A 7,507-nucleotide genomic window follows, 5' to 3' on the forward strand; every position below is an offset into this window, starting at 1 on the left:
GAAAAGGGGGAGTCGTGCAACCCGCAGGTCTCAGAGTCGGGGGCTGAGAAGCAGCCCCGGGTGCCTTTCGCCGCGAGCCGGGGCTGGAGACTTGTTTGCAAAGTGGCGCTGGAAGTCGGGGAAGCCAGTGCTGGAATGAAGCCGCTCTGCCCTCTGCCAACTCTGTCGGCGCCAGGGTTCCCAGCCAGGATCCGGGGGACCCCTCGGTGCAGACCGGGCCGCTTTTCCGACCCCTTTACCGGAAACCCGAGGAAGGAGCCCAGGAGGGGACCAGCTGCCTAAGGCTAGGGATCAGCTCTCCGGCTCCCGCAGGAAGACTATTGGCAAAGCCCGGCACCCGGGCTAAGTGCGGCGAAACCTACATGTGCAATAGACAGGTGCATTCGTTGCAATTTATTTTTCTTTTCTTGCAAAAAAAAAAAAGCCCTCCTAGAAAATGAAATCTAGAAGCTTGACAGGGGTTTTCTACATTGACATCACTTACGAGATACAAACCCGAGAAGAAAACCACCCACATATTCCTTCTGGAGAGGGGAGGGAAAAGGCACTCGAAATCCCTGCAGCGCGCATGCAGGCAGGAGAGCAGGGTAGCGCCACGCGCCGCGCCTTACCGCGGGGATGCAGCTACTGTCTCATTGCGGAGCGCCAGCTCCCCCGAGTGCAGCCGGCTCCGCTCCCGCTGCGCCGCCGCCACTGCCGCCGCCGCCGCTGGCTCCGGGCGCGGAACCGGAGCCGAGGGCGAGCGCGAGCGCACGGCCCGCGAGCGCCGGGAGGGCAGGAAGCGCGTCATCACTGGGGGACGGCGCGGAGCTCGCCACCCGGCTCCTGGGTGTCCGCACCCCGGGCGCGGGACGGGGGCGCGCGCGGAGTTGTGGTGGGGCCAGGGTGGAAGAGGCTCAAGGGACACCCTCCGCTGCCCCTGACACTGGGCTCAGCTCTGAGGAGAGATGAGGCGGTTTGGGGACCAGGCGTCCGCTGGGATGGGGCCTGAGTCCTCCGAGCCCCTCTCCTAGACCACCGACTGGGTCCTGGACGTTTCCACGTTGGATTCAGCCCGGCGGGTGGCGGGAACCCACCGGAGCCTGAGTCCTTCAGCAGGCAGACACATAAACCCGCATGCCAGGTCACTTGAATTTAGGGAACGAACTACTCTTCCAGAAAGATGGGTAGCAAAAGACATGCACTGGTTTGGTTTGGTTTGGTTTGGTTTGGTTTGGTTTGGTTTTTAATTCGAGACGGCACGGCGTCTCACTATGTAGACCAGGCTGGCCTCAAACTCAAGATATCCTCCTGTTTCTGCCTTCCGAACGCAAGGATTAAAGACCTGCCACCACACCCTTCCTTCCTTCCTTCCTTCCTTCCTTCCTTCCTTCCTTCCTTCCTTCCTTCCTTCCTTCCTTCCTGTGTCCTGTTACTGTGCCCTGGAATAAAGTCAGTTATGTATCCCTTATATTTACAGAGCTCAGAAACGCTGGAATGGCAAGGTAAAATGTAAAGGTTATCGTAGGTAACAATGTGAAGGGGACAGGAGGTCAAATCACAAAATCTCTTTAAAATTATGATGTATAAAGAGATGCAGAAAAGACCGATCGAATAAACTAACCAAAGTGTTCATCCATGTGCCTCAGTGGTTGGTGACATTGTGGGTGGTTTTTCTCTTTCTGCTTAACTTTAGTAATTTTAAAAATTCATAAGAAATGGCTCAGATGGGTTTTTCCCCAGATCAGTATAAAGTGGCCAGAAGTAAATAGCAAATTTCTTCAGTTCCTCAAAAGCAACTACAGCAATGTTAGTGTCTGTGAGCCTGAAATTGCCATCACTGTACACCCAAGAGTGAATCAACTTGAAACTCTTCAAGGAGTTCTTTGGGACCTTTGAATAAGTCTGGCCATAATGTGGAAATAGTCTAGGCTTAGAGCAGAAATTCTCAACCTATGGGTCTCAAACCCCAAAGGGGAATGACCCTTTCACAGGAGTGGCCTAAGACCATTGGAAAACACAGATCCTTGCATTACGATTCATAGCCATAGCAAACTACAGTTATGAAGTAGCAACGGAAATAATCTTATCGTCGGGGGTCTCTGCAACATGAGGAACTGTACTAAAGGATCATAACATTAGGAAGGTTGATAATCACTGTTATAGAGTAAAACACTGTAACTTATTCTCTGCAGAGAATGTGCTTTATAAACCAGAAACTTTTGGATTTTTGTTGTTGTTGTTCTTGCTGTTTTTTAAGACAGTGTTTCTGTGTGACTTTGGAGACTGTCCTGGAACTTGCTCTTGTAGACCAGGTTGGTCTCAAACTCACAGAGATCCCCCTGCCTCTGCCTCCCGAGTGCTGGGATTAAAGGCATGTGCCAACACCACCTGGCTTAAATCAGAAACTGTAATCAGAAAACAAATTACTAGGCCACTTGAGATAGTCCTAAAAGTTGCAGGACAGACTCCCCAGCTGCACTCCTGTTCCCTAACTCCTTTAGATAGGACATTGGAAAGGCTAGCAAAATAAAGGTAACAAGCTTCCTCACAGGACATTCAAAAGCAAATGTTTATTTAAGAAGCTCATTAAACTGATGCTTGCCAAATTGCCCCTTAGTTTACTGAAAATAACAACCATATTTTTGTAGTTCAAGATGCAGTTTTCCATAAGAGAGAATGAGGGTGTACTCGTCACAACTAAAGTCATTTCTCCCTCCCATTTCCCACTTTTTCCTCAAACCTGGATGTCAAGATTTCTATCACATAGTATGTCCTCTAAGTATATCCACAGCTTTCAGGCCCACCCCAGCAGTGAGGTGCTATTCAACAGTATAGTGCAGACTCAGTGGGTGTCAATTCTTGCTCCATGAAGCTAGTCTCTTTGTTTACCACTTTTTTTTTTTTTAAGACAGGATCTTACTATATAGCCCTGGCTGGACTAGAACTCACTTTGTAGAACAAAGTGGCACTGAAATCCTGGTCTCCTGACTCAGCCTCCCAAATCCTGGGATTACAGGTTTTGTGCTCCACTAACCCAGATTAGTCCAGTAACTTTGCTCTTTTTAAAATACCAAACAAGAGCCGGGCGTTGGCCTTTAATCCCAGCACTCGGGAGGCATAGGCAGGCGGATCTCTGTGAGTTCGAGGCCAGCCTGGTCTACAGAGAGAGTTCCAGAACAGCCTCCAAAACAATACAGAGAAACCCTGTCTCAAAAAACAAATAAATAAATAAAATAGCAAACAAGGTCTAAAGCTATGGGCCAGCAGTTAGACATGCTTGCTCCTTATTAGGTCTCAAAGAAACCAGGAAAAGCCTCATTTGGTACCTGGGCTCCTCCTGCACTTCTCACTCAGCCCCCTACCCCAGACTCTCCTGCCCAGAGGTGGGCTTCACTTCCCCCAGCTTCGCATTGCTCTATAACTCAGCCATTTTGGCTACACAGTTCTCTTGTCCTCCTGGTCCTCAGCGCCTTCCTTGGTCTGCTTGCCCTCCCCCTCCCTTTCTCACTTTCCCCTCTTTCTTTCCTCTCATGGCCATGTACGTTCTGTTGATCGTGTTAGATTTCACTTGGTGCCTAGGATCAGATGATGAGAGCTGCTCCTCCATCCCCACCCCTACCTCCACACCCCCACCCCAGCAGCTTGGTGATCCTAACCCTCCCAGAATCAGGTCTATGGCTAAAGGAGTCTGGGGTCACATTTCCTCAGCACCATCCACAAGGAAGACCAAAAGTGAAAGTCCACAAAATAATTTGTTCCATTTTGGTTTATAAAATTGGATTTTGTGCCATGTTAAAAATCCTTCTGGGGTTCAATACACTAACAGTCCATAGTGCCTCCAAAAATGCTGTACTCTCTCTCCCGCCATCAAAGGAGGGAAAAGCACATTTTTCTAAAAGCCTCCCATTACCCAAAACCAGTGATGAAAGTAGTAGTCGAGGCTTCTCCCTTGAAGTGTCCAGTTTTTGGAATCTTGCCTTCTCTTTTCTAATTATAAGTTCCAGGAGATAATATTACCTAATAATTACCAGACAGAATGGGACGGGATTGCCCTGCAGCACACACTTCACATGTTGTTGTCTTATTTAAAGGGCAGATATCTGAGAATTTTCAAAAGCTAGTATGTTTTAGATATTTGGCTTTCTGAGATGTGGGACTCTACTCACTCAGGAGTTTTCAGAGTGCAGTGATGGACATGGTTTTAAATTTCTCTCAGAAGAGGAAATTAGTCATATTGGCTTTAGGAAGTGATTATTATTGTACCCAACTAGAACATGCTTAAGATTGACTTTTCTTTTCGCCTATAAATCAGACTGTAGAAGTTTCTGGAAATGCGCCAAAAAAAAAAAAAAAGCAGGTGTGGTAGCACTTGCCTATACTGTCTAGAAAACTGCCAATAATTATCTTGTCAAATTAAATTTACTTTTGGTCTAAATTGTTAATATATAGGTAATAGTTTGTGAGATGAAGTGCTTTTCTCTTGGTTGCTTTCTTTTTTTTAAAAGATTTTATTTATTTATTATGTATACAACACTCTGCCTCCATGTATGCCTGCAGGCCAGAAGAGGGCACCAGATCTCCTACAGATGGTTGTGAGCCACCATGTGGTCGCTGGGAATTGAACTCAGGGCCTCTGGAAGAGCAGCCAGTGCTCTTAACCTCTGAGCCATCTCTCCAGCCCCTCTTGGTTGCTTTCTCACTATCTTTATTTACTTAGTTTTGAGATGAATTCTCACTATGCAATCTTGGCTAGCCTGGAGCTTTCTATGTAGGTGTTTATATACTTGTTTGTTTTTCATCCTAAGAAGCAGATTGAAAGCAGATTGAAAGCAGATTGAAAGCAGAGGCAGGAGAATCACCTGGAATCTTGAGTTCACAGCACAGCAGCAGAGAAACAAGACAGAACCTGCCTCAAAAAAACAGAAGTCGAGAACTGACTCATGAAAGCTGTTCTCTGCCTAACACACGTGTGCTATGGCATTCGTGCACATATGGACAAAAAAGTGAATAAATACACTTTAATGTTTGAAAATTGTAGATCATTAATCTGTCATTACATATGCAACCTTAATGTCTCTTTAGTCATTTGGGATTTTAAAATTATTTTATTTTTAATTGTGTGTGTCAGTCTGTGAGCATGTGCACATGAATGTAGATGCATGTAGTAGTCTACTGAAGCTAAAGTTACAGAGGGTTGTGAGCTGTCTGGCATGGTTCCTAGGAGGTCCACTGCAAGAACAGTTCACAGCCTGGCGGTGGTGGCCCATGCCTTTAATCCCAGCACTTGGGAGGCAGAGACAGGCAGAGAACTCTGTGAGTTCGATGCCAGCCTGGTCTACAGAGCGAGTTCCAGGACAGCCTCCAAAGCCAGAGAAAAACTCTGTCTCGAAAACAAAAAACAAACAAACAAACAAGAACAGTTCACACCCTCAACCACAGACCCATCTTTCCAACTCCCTGGGTTGATTGGTTCATTATTTATGCTTAGAGATAGGGCCTCATTGCATAGCCCTTACTGGTCTGGAAATGGCTATATATATAGACTGGGTGGCCTGGAATTTGCTATATAGACCAGTCTGTGTTGAATCACAGAGATCTCATGGCCTCTTCATCTAGACTGATGAAATTAAAGGAATGTATCACCACACCCAGCTCTCTCCTGCTTTTTAAGTATTAACAATAAAATGATATTGTAGTTCAGACTTTTAAACTTAAAAATAAGAGTGATTTTTATAATTCTAGCATCAGAAGGCTGAGGCAGGTAGAGTTCTGTGAATATGAGACAAACCTGGTGTTTAAGGATCAGATCAACTTTAATTTTGTTGTTGTTGTTGTTTTGTTTTGTTTTTTCAAGGCAGGGTTTCTCTGTGGCTTTGGAGGCTGTCCAGGAACTAGCTCTATAGACCAGGCTGGTCTCATCAACTTTAATTTTAAAATAATTTATTGTCACATAGGAAATAGTCTACCTTTAATGTAATTTATTTCTAGTAAACAAATATGACTAAGACGGTTAGATTATGTAAGCACTTTTAATACAACTTTGGGGTGTAACCAGAAGTTTTTGGTCTGTTTCAGACACACATCCAAAGATGTTTTGCCTGTTTCTTTAAATCAGTCCTGATACCAGGATCTATTATGAGCAAGACAGGCTTCCTCCCAGAATAAAAACAAAAAATAAAATGTTAACCTCCTTTAGAAGGGTTGACCCTCCCTTCTGAGGTTAAAGAAGCCATACCTGGGTCCAAATCAGTTGTATACACTTTAAATATTTCCTTTCATCTTATCCCTTCCCTCCAAGTCACAAGCACCAGGGGCTTAGAAAGTGTTGAGATAACATTCTTTCGTGTAGCTTTAGAACCTGTCTTGGAACTCACTCTGTAGACCAGGCTGGCCTTGAACTCACAGAGATCCACCTGCTTCTGCTTCCCGAGTGCTGGGATTAAAGGTGTGAGGCACCACTGCCCAGCCACACTTTGACTTTTTAAACCTCTGAACGCAAGCAAACCAAGTGTTGAAATGAAAGGTTTTCAATATTCACTTGGTAGGGGTTTAGAACTTCCTTATTTAGAAGTTTTATGATGATTTTTTGTCAGTTTGAACATAAATATCCCAGTTCAAAACATTCTGAGACCCCAAGAACATTTTTTTTTTTCTGGGAAATTCTGCAGCCAGGCTTATTTTGTCTTCTGTGAGTGCTGGACTTAGAATTTCCTCTCTTCAGAGCATGTAATGAATTGTGGATTCATTCAGTCAACATCAGGCAATGGATGAAAACAGGTGTGATAATTAATATCCATTGCTGATTTGACAGGGATCACTTAGGAGACAAGTTGCCATGCATGCCTGTGAAGAAACGGCTATGGTATAGTTTATCTTGGTCTATAGAGTGAGTTCCAGGAAAGCCAACGGTACACAGAGAAACCCTGTCTCAAATCAAAACAAAACATAAGTCTGGAGAGATGGCTCAGGGCTTAAGAGCACTGGCTGCTCTTCCAGAGGACTCAAGTGTGATGCCCATCACCCATATGGAGGCTTACAATCTCCTGTAACTCTAGTTCAAAGGAATCCAAAGCCCTCTTCTGACCTCTGAAGGGTACACCCATGGTGCACAGACATACATGCAGGCAAAGCATTTACACACATAATTTAAAATTTAAAAATCTAAAAAAAATTTAAGTCTAAGTCCCTCTTGTAGCAGCTGATACTGTCACTTTGTCATATTGTCATGGGGGTGTGTGTTACCAATGTGTTTGTCTTAGTTGAGGTTTCTATTGCTGTGATAAAACATCATGACCAAAAGCAAGTTGAGGAAGAAAGGGTTTATTTGGCTTACACTTCTACATTATAGTCCATTACTGAAGGAAGTCAGGACAGCAACTCAAACAGAGCAGGCACTTGGAGGTAGGAGCTGATGTAGAGGCCAGGGAGGAGTGCTGCTTACTGACTTGCTCCTCATGGCTTGCTCAACCCGCTTTCTTATAGAACCCAGTGTAGAGTGAAAGGGGCCAAGGAAAAACACCTTGCC

At 45.1% G+C, this 7,507-nt stretch overlaps 1 protein-coding gene across 3 annotated transcripts in view; it reads right to left on the reverse strand.

The window, feature by feature from the left end:
* Positions 1-752, reverse strand: part of Tln2 (talin 2) — a 409,739-nt gene extending 408,987 nt beyond the window's left edge. For all 3 annotated transcript variants that reach the window (XM_040739688.1, XM_005075489.4, XM_013117408.3), the window contains exon 1: positions 612-752. The gene's annotated coding sequence lies outside the window, so the exon portion shown is untranslated. The remainder of the gene's footprint in view (positions 1-611) is intronic.
* Positions 753-7,507: the final 6,755 nt, after the last annotated feature.

Source organism: Mesocricetus auratus, unplaced genomic scaffold, assembly GCF_017639785.1.
Source record: "Mesocricetus auratus isolate SY011 unplaced genomic scaffold, BCM_Maur_2.0 Super-Scaffold_100691, whole genome shotgun sequence".
NCBI lineage: Eukaryota > Metazoa > Chordata > Mammalia > Rodentia > Cricetidae > Mesocricetus > Mesocricetus auratus.